Source organism: Lactuca sativa, chromosome 6, assembly GCF_002870075.4.
Source record: "Lactuca sativa cultivar Salinas chromosome 6, Lsat_Salinas_v11, whole genome shotgun sequence".
Taxonomy (NCBI): Eukaryota; Viridiplantae; Streptophyta; class Magnoliopsida; order Asterales; family Asteraceae; genus Lactuca; species Lactuca sativa.
The window spans coordinates 182219699-182233391 of record NC_056628.2 but is presented as its reverse complement, the minus strand read 5'-3'; the positions used below and the strand labels follow the sequence as shown (position 1 = coordinate 182233391).

The window sequence follows — 13693 nt, the reverse complement described above, 5'->3', positions numbered from 1 at the left end:
TTTGCCATATTTCATAGTCATGAAATGCGGCTATGGCTAACAGAACCCTAATAGACTTAATCTTGGCCTCTAGAGAAAAGGTCTCATCATAATCAAGTCCCGGAGTTTGTGAGAAACCCTTTGCAACCAGTCGTGCTTTATAAGTGTGTACATTATCATCCATGTCAGTCTTCTTCTTGAAGATTGATATGTGCATATTTAGTTCATATTAAGTATAGATTTTTATTCATGTATTAGCTAAATTATTGCATTTTATGGACAAAAGGTACTTAAAAATGTTTGAATTATATTTTCAGTCCAAAAATGAAGCTCGTAAGCAGAAGGAAGCAGGAGAAGCAGTTGAGAGATTGAGAATGGAACAAAAAAGAAAAACACCAAAAATAACACCTACTCGACGAGTAGGGTCGACTACTCGGCGAGTCTAATCGAAAAATCGAGAAGATAATGACTCGGGATCCCAGAGACTTATCACAATACGGGAACTGAGAGATGGACTCGACGAGTCGCCACCTGACTCGACGAGTCAATTCGTATATATAGAGATAACTCATCAGAACGATGGAGAGGAATTCTGGAACGATTCAGAAGAGTTTAGCTGCAATTGAGAAGGCAGAAAAACCCTAGAAGACGACGAGAGAAGCTAGAATTCAATCCCGAAGAATAATTGAGGCAAAATTTCATCATTCCACTTATTCTTTTGTTTTATCATTATGGTTAAACAATTTGACTTTGTTTGTTTGCTGTTATTTACTTCAAATATGAGCTAAAACCTTTAGACTTCTGTTTGGGGATACAAAGTTGACAATATGGTTTGATTGACTGGTAGGATTAATTCTAAGTTGGTGAATTTTTGTTATTTTAGCTTGCTAAAGATCCTTGTGTGTGAATAATAATTAATTTTCTATTAATAGGAAGATAATTGATTATCATGAGCATCTATTGATGATTAACCTCATATGCTATGTGATCACTATGCCATATGTCTAGGATTAATGAATATGAAACTAGAATTAACAAGAGAATTGAGTAAATTCATGTGCAAGCTTGTGTAATGACCATCAACAAGAAGTTAATTAAAAGATTAAATTAGTTAACTATTGCAAGTCTAAATTAACCCGAATAATTCATTTAGTAAATCTAATTAAATTAGACAACTGGCCACTATTTAAGTTAGTTTATTTGGTAAGGATTAGTGTAGTAAATACGAATCTAATCATTTGAATCGGTAACCAAAAGAAGAGTTAATCCATTGCACCATTACCTTAAAATCAACCATAGAGTCAATTGAGTTCAACTAAACAGAAGTTCCTTCCCAATTATTGAATCTAGTTAAGTCTTTATTTTATAGTTCTTAAATTAGTAACAGTTAGCAAGTTTCTAGTCTTGTAAAACTAGAGAAACCCCATTCTTATTTATTAATTTGGAAAAAATTAGTTTTTAATTTTAATTTGCCGTTCCCTGTGTTCGATACCCTACTTATTCAACTATACCACAATTCATAGGTTCACTGCCTTTGTGTGCTAAATATATTAATAAAAGTAGGGATAAAACAAGTGCATTTTACACACATCAAGTTTTTGGCGCTGTTGCCGGGGAACGGTTCTAGATTAACATTAAATTCTATTTTAATCGATCCTTTGTGTGGGATTTATCTTACACAAAGTTATTTAAGAAGCAATTCAGTAAGTAGAATTAGTTTTATTAAAATTTCGTTTTTAGAGTAACTAGAATTTTTTTTTCTGTTTTTGCCTTGAACTCGCCGAGTGCACTCGTGCCGACTCGGCGAGTACATCGCTGTTTCAGTTTTAAATTTTTGTTTTATTTTTGTTCTTTTTACGCGTTTTCTGTTTTTTTACAGTTGTTTCATGACCCGAGGATCTGATACACCTCTGGTCCCCCCTCTTGAAGACCCGTAATCCGCGCTAAGGAAGAGCAAGGGCAAAGCCGTTGGAGAATCCGCTTCTTCAAAGAACTCACCACTCAAAAACCTCAAGTCCGTTTTCAGCAAGAAGAGGAGCAGCAAATCCATAGCATCCAGTGCCTCTTTGACTATTGAAGACCCAATTCAAGAAGATATCGAATACGAGACCGAGGAAGAAGAAGAACCCACATTCGAGCACGACTCCGAGTTTGAAGACGATTTAGTCATCACTATGGCTAATATCGATGAAGTCCCCATGGGGGAATGGAAGAAGAGGATGCGCGATGACACCGGCCCGGGACTTGTGCCACTTTCGAACTAAAAGGCCATATTATCTCTCAACTCAAGGAGATTCCTTTTTGTGGGAAGGATCACGAAGACGCCTACAAGCACTTGGACGGAGTGAATGATGTGGCCGACTACTTCAATGTACCGAATGTCCCCCGCGAGACCCAGCTTCTTCGCATGCTCCCAGTCACGTTCAATGGAGCTGCAAAGGATTGGTTAAAGTCACTTCCTCCCGGATCAGTCACCACATGGGCCAAGATGAAAGAGGAGTTCATAGATCACTTTTGTCCGCCCTCCAAAATAGCCAAGCTAAAGAAAGCAATTGCCAACTTCGAGCAACAGCCTGAAGAATCTCTTTATGAAGCATGGGAAAGGTACAAGAGTTTGCTTAGAAATTTCCCACATCACGACCTTAATAGCCAACAAGAGGTCTCCATTTTCTACGATGGAGTCAATGTCACCACAAGGCAATTGCTAGATTCTCAAGGTCCGCTCACGAAGAAGGCACCCCCGGTAATCAAGGAGCTAATTGAAGAATTCTCTAAGCACTCTAGAGAATACCACAATCCAAGAAACGAAGTAAGTCGGGGAGTAGTGAATGCGGAAAATGATAGCATAGCGGCAGTGACAGCTAAGCTTGATAGTCTTGATAGAAGAATGATAAAAATGGATCAAACAATCCATGCTATGAGGGTGGGATGTGAAAATTGTAGAGGGCCCCATCTCACCAAGGATTGTGATTTGGATGAGAATGGAAATAAGAAAGCTCAAGTTGTCTATTCAAGTGGCGATCGATACGACGAAAATTGGAGAAAACGTAAGAAGGAATGGCTCCAATACGAAGAGTATAAGAAGGCTAAGGAGGAAAAAGACAAGCAGAAGGAGAGGAGACTATATCAAAGAGAAGAACCGGTAGAAAAGAAAGCTGATTTGGAAGAAATGTTCACTAGATTCATAGCCGCGTTCGAAAAGAGACACAATGATCACGATGTTGCAATACATGAGACCAAAAACATGCTAAGGAATCAGCAGTCATCCATTCTCAACATTGAGAAACAGCTGGGACAGCTTGCACACCAAGTGAACGAAAGAAGACCAGGTCAACTTCCAAGTAATACCGAAACCAATCCGAGAATGGAGAATGTGAGTGCAGTGACCTCCAGTAAAGAAAAAATTTTCACAGATGCACAAAGGATCTCCAAGAGGAAGACAGAAAGGGCAGAAGAGTCAGCTCCAGCAAAACCCGACCTGACTCGCCGAGTCCCTCTAATGGACTCGACGAGTCCATGCGCGAATGATAAAACTGTCAGTCCTTTAAAACCATATAATCCTCCTTTACCATACCCAATTAAAGCCATGCCTGTAGAAAAAGTTGAGCATATAGAACCTTCATGAAGCAAGTTAAAGCCTTACAAGTTAATGTGCCATTTGTGGAAACGATGCTCCAGACACCAAAATACTTCAACTTGCTAAAAGGTCTTTTCGCTGCTAGGAAAGATTTGGCTGAAGTCGCGGAGATACTATTGAGTGAACTACCCGAAAAGAAAGCCGATCCGGGGAATATTATAATTCTGTGCCAGTTTGATAACGAAGTTGTCACCCAAGCATTGACCGACTCGGGTTCAAGCATCAATCTGATGCCTTTCACTTTCTTTAAGAGGTTGAATTTACCGGAGCCAAGACCGGTAAATATGAAGATCCGTTTGGCAGACAAGACAATAATTCATCCACATGGCGTTTGTGAGGACCTCCTTATTAAAGTTGACAAGTTTATATTTCCGGTAGACTTTGTGGTGGTTGACATGGAAGAAGACCCCAAATTCCCAATCATTTTGGGGAGATCATTTTTAAACACCGCATGTGCCTTAATTGATGTATGCGAGTCTACATTAACATTGAGGGTGGGTGACGAGTCTGTAATATCTAAAGCTTTACCAGAAGCCAAGCAAGAAGAGGAAAGAAAAGAAAACATCTCATTTATCCATTTGGATGATGAGATATTACAAAAAGAACTTGAACTTTTGCAAAAAGAAGATCCAACCAAGTTTCTGTTACATTCTGGAGAGGATGCAGATGTTAACAAGGACTTGGAGGAGTTACAAAAGCTACTGGAAAAAGCCGACTCAGAAAACACCCAAGAAATGGTGGAATATGATCAGACTCGCCGAGTCACTTTACTGGACTCGACGAGTCCAGTCGAATTTGATAATAACTTGGACAGTTTGGATCTGCTGGTTGCTAGTCCTCTGTATAATCTGGATTTGGAAATTTTTCCTCAATCTTTAGGAGAACAAACAGAGAAAGAAGACATGGATACGGAAGTTCAACACGCCTATATAGCATGTCTTAATGCAATTACACTTGAAGATGGGGTGAGCACAGAGAAAGAAGAGGAGGCAAAAGAAGAGGGTTGAAGCTGATCAACCATTCATTACCAAGCCTAGAGCACGCACCTTCACAAAATACGAAGTAATTCAGTTTGAAGGAAAAGAAGTGCAAAAGAAGGTGAAAACGCATGGGGTAAAGAAGAAAAAGAGGAGAATGGAAGCCCAAACAGCTGAGGATGATGCTGTGAAAAAGAAGAGAGAGGAAGCAAAACGGGCTTACAAAAAGAAGATTCACGCTTACAAAACGAAGTACAAACCACAAAAGACTAGGCGTGCATTCCCGATGCTGGAAGTTGACGAGATGTAGATGGGAAGGAGTCCAACTAACGACTCCTTAAAAAGAAGCGCTTGGCGGGAGGCAACCCGTTATTTAGAGTTTGCTTTCTTTTACTTTTTTTTTTAGTTTTGTTTGAAAATTTTCCTTCGTTTTTAGACTTTTAATTCTCCAATGCATCGGATATGTCTGCTTAAGAGTGCGTATGGACTAACTGTGGGGTGAAATAAAATTTTCTTTTCTTAATAAATGACAAAAAATTTATAAATTATGAATTTTTACAAGAGACTCGCCGAGTCTGACTGTGACTCGACGAGACCATATAGATTTCAGAAAAAAAATTGACATCGCGACTAGACTCGCCGAGTCTGACCCCGACTCGATGAGTCGGTATTATTTACAAAAAAAAATAATATTGAAATTACTTTTACAACCGGTAACTAGGGTTTTAACCCTAATGAATCAGTTTCTTTTTCACACACACTCGCCGTGCACCTTTCCCTCAATTCTCTCTGAAGCATTCAAGTGTTCCTCTTCCATTATTCTTCAAAATTTTCAAGTTTCATCACAAAAGGTAACGAATTTCTTCCTCTTTTCTGTTAAAAGTATGATTTTAAGGCTATCTATAATGGAAATTGCATAGAAAGAACCGATTTTGAAAAATATTAGATTTCTAGGGTTTCGATTTGTGAAAAATTATGATATTTTGCATGTTTATTCTTGTCTAAAAACCGTATATACATGTGTCTAGACAAAACCCTTGAAGAAATTTTGAGATTTCCTGGTCCAATTTAGACCGACCCGCCGACTGACTCGTGCAGTTCTTGCGACTCGCCGAGTCGTACATGGACTCGACAGAGTCAGGAAACATGTGCATGTCGTTTTTTTTTAATTATACTCTATGTTTCTGGGTTTGTATCTTTGTTTTGCAGAAAGAATGTTCAGCAGGGGCCAAAGTTCTGGGGGACACCAAGGGGACTTTCCTTGGTTAAATTTCCCACAAATTGAGTCCGCTTCAACAATGCGGATGTGGAAGAAGAAGTTAGCCGACATAAGGAAGAAGGAAATATACGTGCCCAATAGGATAGATTGGGATTGGTTGCAGAGAGTACGCTATGAAGAGGAGTTAGCTCCGTATCTTTTAAAGGAGTTTACCTACGAAGGAGAAACAATCATTTGTGATGGGTGGAGCCGGGTCTTTCGAATTCAAGAGCCGGTGTATTTGGAGCTATGCCTAGAGTTCTTCTCCACAGTATCTTTCACGGGGGGAGTAGATTGTTATCACCCAACAAGTTTCAGTTTCTGTCTTGGGGGTGAATTTCATCAATGTTCCGTGCTCGACCTTGCCTGTCGATTGGGAATTTATGACCAGCCCTTGGTCTCAATAGCTGTTTTCGGGCCTTTATGGAGCAATCCCACATGGTGTTTCCCGATGGAGTCACTAGCACGGGGTGGTGGAACACGATTGGCAACAAAGTTTATATTCCAAAATCGGCACAAGAGGGGAACATCCGATCGCCTACACACCGCCTTATTCATCGTCTCATTTCATCCACTATTAACCAAAGGAAGGATGATGACAAGGTTTCTAACCTTGATGTCTTCTATTTATGGAGCATTATCACACCCGACATTTTTTGCAATATTCCATGGTGTTTGGCTTCATATCTATCGGAGGGTGCGGTTAAGGATCGCAAAACTTCTCGAATCAATGGTGGTATGTTTGTCACCCGGCTAGCCAACTCGTTTAGCTTGATGAACCGTGGTGCATGGAACTTTATGACGATGATTCCTACGCCTCCATTTAATCCAATTCTTTTCCGGCGGGCCAGGATTATTGAAGACTGTGGTGGTGGTCATTATGCTATCTCGCATGATGATCCGATAGTTGGTCCCGAAGCACCGGGAAGGAGGGTCCGTTCGAGGAGGGAGCGGGATGTGGAGGAAGAGCCGCCGGTGATTCCGGTTGATAATGAAGAGGTACCAATGGATTGGTACAATGTGGAGATGAGGCGGCTACAAGATCAAATGGCGCGGGGCATTAATTTTAGCAATCAATCACATATCCGGCTTTTCGATCACTTCAACATACCGCATATTGATGGCGGTAACTTTCCGTACATTCCATCTTGGGACGAGGTGATTAGTACAAGGAGTGGTGCGGGAGGAAGTGGAACAGCAGCAGATCATGACGAGGAAGAGGATTGATTTCTTTGCATTTTTATTGAACAATTTTCAATTTTTATTTTTTTATGTTTTGTGTTTTTGGTTTGTTTGAATGTGTTAAGACTTTTTACTGTTTTGTTTAATGTGTGTTTGCTTGATTATTTTTCAGAATTGAATTAAGAATGCTTGCATAGGAGGGTTAAAGTTATAAAAGGGTTATAAGAGTGATAGAGAGTCAAGAAAGGGAAGAATTAGAGTCAAAGTATCGAGTCCGGTCCTTAGGGACATGAGCGAGTGAGTCCAGAAGTGAGGAGAAAGTTTTGAAGATTTATTGGAGGCTGGAACAAATGCAGACTTCCAATTTTTTTTTCGTCCAGCGGTCTACTCGTCGAGTGCACTAAACTAACTCGACGAGTCGCCTTGTATTCTCACACATATGAAGATGTCCGCGCTTATACTCGACGAGTCACATATATGACTCGACGAGTCATTCATTTTTATCCGAAGGGGACTGCTGATTTGATGCTGATAAGAGTACCACTTGACCATTTATTCTTCCTATATTGATTCCTGAAGATCTTACACTGTTTTTCCGCGTATTTGGAGCGACCCAAACGAGATTTTGACACCCAAGACATGGATGAGATGTTACCATGTCTAAAGTCAATTGAAGTTGGAGCTAAAATGAAAGTGACCAACCTATCGACTGCTACCCCAGGGGAGTTTGTTCCAATTCTCTCTTTATATTTGCATTTTTGTTTGTATAATATGCAATGAGGGCATTGCATAAAATTGGTGTGGGGTAGGGGGTTGGTTACATATTAGAAAATTTAGAATCTTAATTTAGACTAATTTTAAAAATTTGTTGCATATTAAAAAATATTACTTAGGATTTAATTTAGAAAATTTCAGTAAAAGTAAAATTAGGATTCCATGTTAGAATTGTGTTGATAATTGGATGAAAACCCAAATGTTTAGTTGAGCCTATATACGTTCTAGTGCATTTGTGGATTCCTTGTTCTAGTGAAATCATGGGACATAAACATGACCTTGCTCAGCCCGAGGGATGCAATATTTTTAGCAGCCTAAACCTGAAATGTATCTAGGAAGATTGTTATCGTTAGCCAATAAAGGTTGAGATTGAGCGCCCCTGCTTAAGCATGTAGGGATTTGAGTGAAAAAAGTGAGGTACATGTAAAAAAAGAGAGAGAGAATTACAAGAAAAGTTGTAAGAATTTTGGAGCATCAAAGTCAAAAATGAAATTAGAAGATCAAAATTCCAAGAAGTTCAAAAAAATTGAAGATACAAAGAAATCAAAACAATAAAGGTGGTGAATTCAAAGAGATCAAAGATAAAATTATCAAGGAATTGAAGAATTCGAAAAAAGCTCCATAGTGGTATCGAAAAGTGTAATTCTAGATTATGTATGCTTGGGTTGCTCAATTAAAAATACCTTGAGGGTAAGAGGTTTTCTGCGGATGGATTCGCAGGGTTGCATAAAATGAGCATAGTTCGGGATGAGTGGGCAAGTGTTTATGAGGATTGTGAGTATTTGGAGTATGGGAGGTCCTTAGGAAAAATTTTATACACAAATGCATGCGTTGCGGTCTTGGCATAATGGCTGGATTAGATTGGAGTTGTCATATGTGATTCTAATGTTTTAAAATTTAGTTTTGCTTGGGGGCAAGCAAAAGTCAAGTGTGGGGTATTTTGATATGTGCATATTTAGTTCATATTAAATATAGATTTTTATTCATTTATTAGCTAAATTATTGCATTTTATGGACAAAAGGTACTTAAAAGTGTTTGAATTATATTTTTAGTCCAAAAATGAAGCTCGGAAGCAGAAGGAAGCAAGAGAAGCAGTTGAGAGATCGAGAATGGAACAAAGAAGAAAAACACCAAAAATAACACCTACTCGGCAAGTCTGATCGAAGAATCGAGAAGATAATGACTCGGGATCCCAGAGACTTATCACAATACGGGGACTGGGAGATGGACTCGACGAGTCGCCACCTGACTCGACGAGTCGATTCGTATATATAGAGATAACTCATCAGAACGATGGAGAGGAATTCTGGAACGATTCAGAAGAGTTTAGCTGCGATTGAGAAGGCAAAAAAACCCTAGAAGACGACGAGAGAAGCTAGAATTCAATCCCGAAGAATAATTGAGGCAAAATTTCATCATTCCACTTATTCTTTTGTTTTATCATTATGGTTAAACAATTTGACTTTGTTTGTTTGCTGTTATTTACTTCAAATATGAGCTAAAATCTTTAGACTTCTGTTTGGGGATACAAAGTTGACAATATGGTTTGATTGACTAGTAGGATTAACTCTAAGTTGGTGAATTTTTGTTATTTTAGCTTGCTGAAGAACCTTGTGTGTGAATAATAATTAATTTTCTGTTAATAGGAAGATAATTGATTAGCATGAACATCTATTGATTATTAACCTCATATGCTATGTGATCACTATGCCATATGTCTAGGATTAATGAATATGAAACTAGAATTAACAAGAGAATTGAGTAAATTCATGTGCAAGCTTGTGTGATGTCCATCAACAAGAAGTTAATTAAAAGATTAAATTAGTTAACTATTGCAATTCTAAATTAACCCAAATAATTGATCTAGTAAATCTAATTAAATTAGACAACTGGCCACTGTTTAAGTTAGTTTATTTGCTAAGGATTAGTGTAGTGAATACGAATCTAATCATTTGAATCGGTAACCAACAGAAGAATTAATCCATTGCACCATTACCTTAAAATCAACCATAGAGTCAATTGAGTTGAACCAAACAGAAGTTCCTTCCCAATTATTGAATCTAGTTAAGCCTTTATTTTCTAGTTCTTAAATTAGTAACAGTTAGCAAGTTTCTAGTCTTGTAAAACTAGAGAAACCCCATTCTTATTTATTAATTTAGATAAAATTAGTTTTTAATTTTAATTTGTCGTTCCCTGTGTTCGATACCCTACTTATTCAACTATACCACAATTGATAGGTTCACTGCCTTTGTGTGCTAAATATATTAATAAAAGTAGGGATAAAACAAGTACATTTTACACACATCAAAGATCCACTTGCACCCAACTGTTTACGACCTGGTACATTCTCAACCAAGTTCCAAACTTGATTGTCATACATGGACTGTATCTCGCTGTCCATTGCCTCTTTCCATTTGGCTGACTCAGGGCCTTCCATGGCTTCCGCGTAACTGTTAGGTTCATCCAGACGTATCAGTGTCTCATCACTATAAGTGTATCACCTTCCGCAGTAATGTGGAATCCATAGTAATGCTTAGGTGCATTCCTAACCCTTGTGGAACGCCTCAGAGGTACAGACTTGTCAATTGGCTCAACACGAGTTTCCTCCTCAAGTTGAGTGCTAGGGTTTGAAGTTCCATCACCACTTGACTCTTGAATTTCTTCAAGGTCAACTTGCCTCCCACTGTTTCCTTGGCTTACGAACTCTTTCTCTCTCTCTCTCTCTCTCTCTCTCTCTCAAGACAGCCCTCTTAGCTACAAAGACCACATTTTCACTAGGTCTATAGAAGAGGTAACCAAAGGATTGCTGTGGGTAGCCGATGAAAATACACCTCTCACTTCGAGGTTCGAGCTTATCATGAGTCTCGTGTCTCACGAAAGTCTCGCAACCCCAAATCTTGATGTGGTCTAGTTTGGGTACTTTACCAGTCCACATCTCATGAGGAGTTTTGGCAACTTTCTTAGTAGGGACCAGATTAAGGATATGGGCGGCAGTCTCTAAGGTATACCCCCAAAATGAGATAGGTAGCGAAGCTCGACTCATCATGGAACGTACCATATCCAACAAGGTTGGATTACGCCTCTCAGTCACACCATTCAACTGAGGTGTCCTGGGAGGTGTCAATTGTGAGACAATCCAACATTCCCTAAGATAGTCAAGGAACTCTGAACTAAGATACTCACCACCTCGATCGGATCGAAGCATCTTAATGTTCCTGCCCAATTGATTCTCGACTTCCTGTTTAAATTCTTTAAACCTTTCAAATGTCTCTGACTTATGCTTGATTAAGTAGACATATCCATATCTACTGTAATCATCAGTAAAAGTCAAATAATAGCGATTAGCATCCCTTGTGGCATGTTTGAAGGTTCCACACACATCCGTGTGTACAAGATCCAACAAACCTTCACCCCTCTCACAAGAACCTGTGAAGGGTGACTTTGTCATTTTTCCAAGTAAGTATGATTCGCAACTATCATCTGACTTTAGGTCAAATGACTCCAAGACTCCATCCTTTTGGAGTTGGCCTATGCGTTTCTTGCTTATATGTCCAAAACGACAATGCCATAATGATGCTTTCTCCAAGTTATTATTATTAACAGAATCAATACACAATACATTATTTCCTAAGTTATCAACCACAGATACAGTTTCATAAACACCATTACAAGGTAATGCTTTAAAATAAAGAACATTATTAAAGAAAGCATTAATCGAACCAACTTCATTATCAAATGAAAAGGTGAAACCTTGTTTATACAATGCATTAAAGGAAATAATATTTCTTGCCATTTCTGGTGAGTAACAACATTTATTCAAATCTAAACTAAACCCACTACATAGCGATAAAGTATAAACTCCAATCTCGGTGACAGGTAAAGCTTTCCTATTCCCCATCATTAAGTTTATTCTTCCATGCTCCACATTCTAACTTCTTCTTAGTCCCTGCAAATCAGAACAGATATGAATACCACAAACGGTATCAAGGACCCAAGAGTTAAAATGGGGTGAGTTATTAGATAAGATAGTGTAAATACCTGCATAGTTGGGTTTAACTTTCCCATCCTTCACATCTTGCTGGTATTTTGGGCAGTTCCGCTTCCAATATGACTTTTCATTGCAATAGAAGCATTCAGCCTCTTTTGGGTTAGAAGAAGGAGTGACCAAGCCTTTCTTGGTTCCACTTGAAGAAGAGCCATCAAGGGTCCTAGCCTTGGTACCCTTCGAACAGCTCTTCCTCTTCTTCCCTTGACCTTTCCCGACTGCCAAAACCAGGGCGGAGTTTGGGCTTGGAGTGTTAACAACCGACTTAACCTTAAGACTTGTTTCTGCTGTCACACTCCCAAACCAAGGATGGCGGAAACGACCGGGGGTGGAGGACTTCATGTATAGTATCACAACAACGAGTATAATAGTGCTCAAAGTAAATACAACCAATCATAAATATAATCAGTAAAGAATTACATGGTTTCAAGTATTACATATTTCAATGATTGATCACGACATGATATAAAAATAGTTGTTCAACGCCGTAGAGTTCCATCCTCAAAAGCTTGTGGTTACTTGGTTTCGTTGATTTCCTGAGAATACAAGTAATTTTGAAAAAGTGTCAACAATTAAGTTGGTGAGTTCATAAGCTTTTTAGATAAAGAGTTTGGAAACCATTCTTTGTAATGTGTTGTGTGTTACCAAGAAAAATCTAATATTTTCCTTATAAAAGTTATGTGGTCCTAAATACCGGGACCGAGAATGAACAAGTATTTGTCATACTTAAAGATATAAAAGTGGTTTTAAATTGGCGTAAAGCCCTTTCTGATTTGAGAAAAATCCCGTAATGAATGGTGTGTAGTCTTAATTACCAAGACCGAAAGTATACAATAATATCTATAATTATTGACATAAAATGTGATTTTACATCGATAAAAAACCCCTTTTGATTTATAAAAATCCCCGTAAACTTTATGTGTGGTTAACTCCTTATGTGAGCCGCTATAACCATACTATGACTGAATGAACCTGCCACGATGTTTCTCAGGCGTCGAAAATTGTTATGACATTCGTCACCCGAAGACCTGTAGGTGCTACTGTAGCTAGCAGCAAGGTGTGGGGTGTCAAACCCAATATAGATCTATACACAACTATCACATTCTCCCTACAAGAGACTCTGGTTATAACTACCAGGAATTTTAACCCGTACTCTAGGAGTACTAAGAAGATATCTCACAATTTAAGTTAACAAGTTTACGTGTGGTGTGCTGTAGTGTAAAACCTTTTTCTGTGGGAATAAAAGCTTTTGAAATGTGTTTTTTGTGTTAATTGAAACATAAAACATACTTATTATAGTTTATCAAAATGTTCAAATGTAATATTTATAACTTTGTTTGTTATGGTTAACTACTGTATTTGTGAAGGTAAAAACCCTTTTGTTTACTGATGTGTATATATACTTTTAATGTAGTGAAGCAACATGCAATATAACAACTAATTAATTACCATACTTTTGAAGGTAAAAATACATTTGTTTTCTGATGTATGACTATATACTAAGATAAAATGTCATCTATTTGCAAAAACATATATTCACATAAAAATATACACCTTGCTCAACATGTTACAAGGTGAAATAAATTTATAGCATTTTTCTGTTGTTAACATTTTCTTTTACGGTTCTTAGAAAATTTATAGAAAAATCATCAAAGGTCCAAATCAGAATCCGTAAATTCAGTGAGTTTGGGAAATGAGTCTAGTTTGTTCATAAATTTTATTATGAATTTTAATGACCTCCAACTTGTCTGAAAAAGTCCATAATCACATACTAGTCCGGATTGATGTTTGAAATGATAGGCAGTTTTGTAAAAATCACCATAATTTGTAGAAAAATCGT

At 38.1% G+C, this 13693-nt stretch overlaps 1 non-coding gene across 1 annotated transcript; it reads right to left on the bottom strand.

Moving 5' to 3' along the window:
- Positions 1-2515: 2515 nt before the first annotated feature.
- LOC111899337 (small nucleolar RNA R71) lies at positions 2516-2622 on the bottom strand. The gene has a single exon (XR_002852876.2). It is a non-coding gene; the product is annotated as a small nucleolar RNA R71 (small nucleolar RNA).
- Between the last annotated feature and the right edge of the window lie 11071 nt (positions 2623-13693).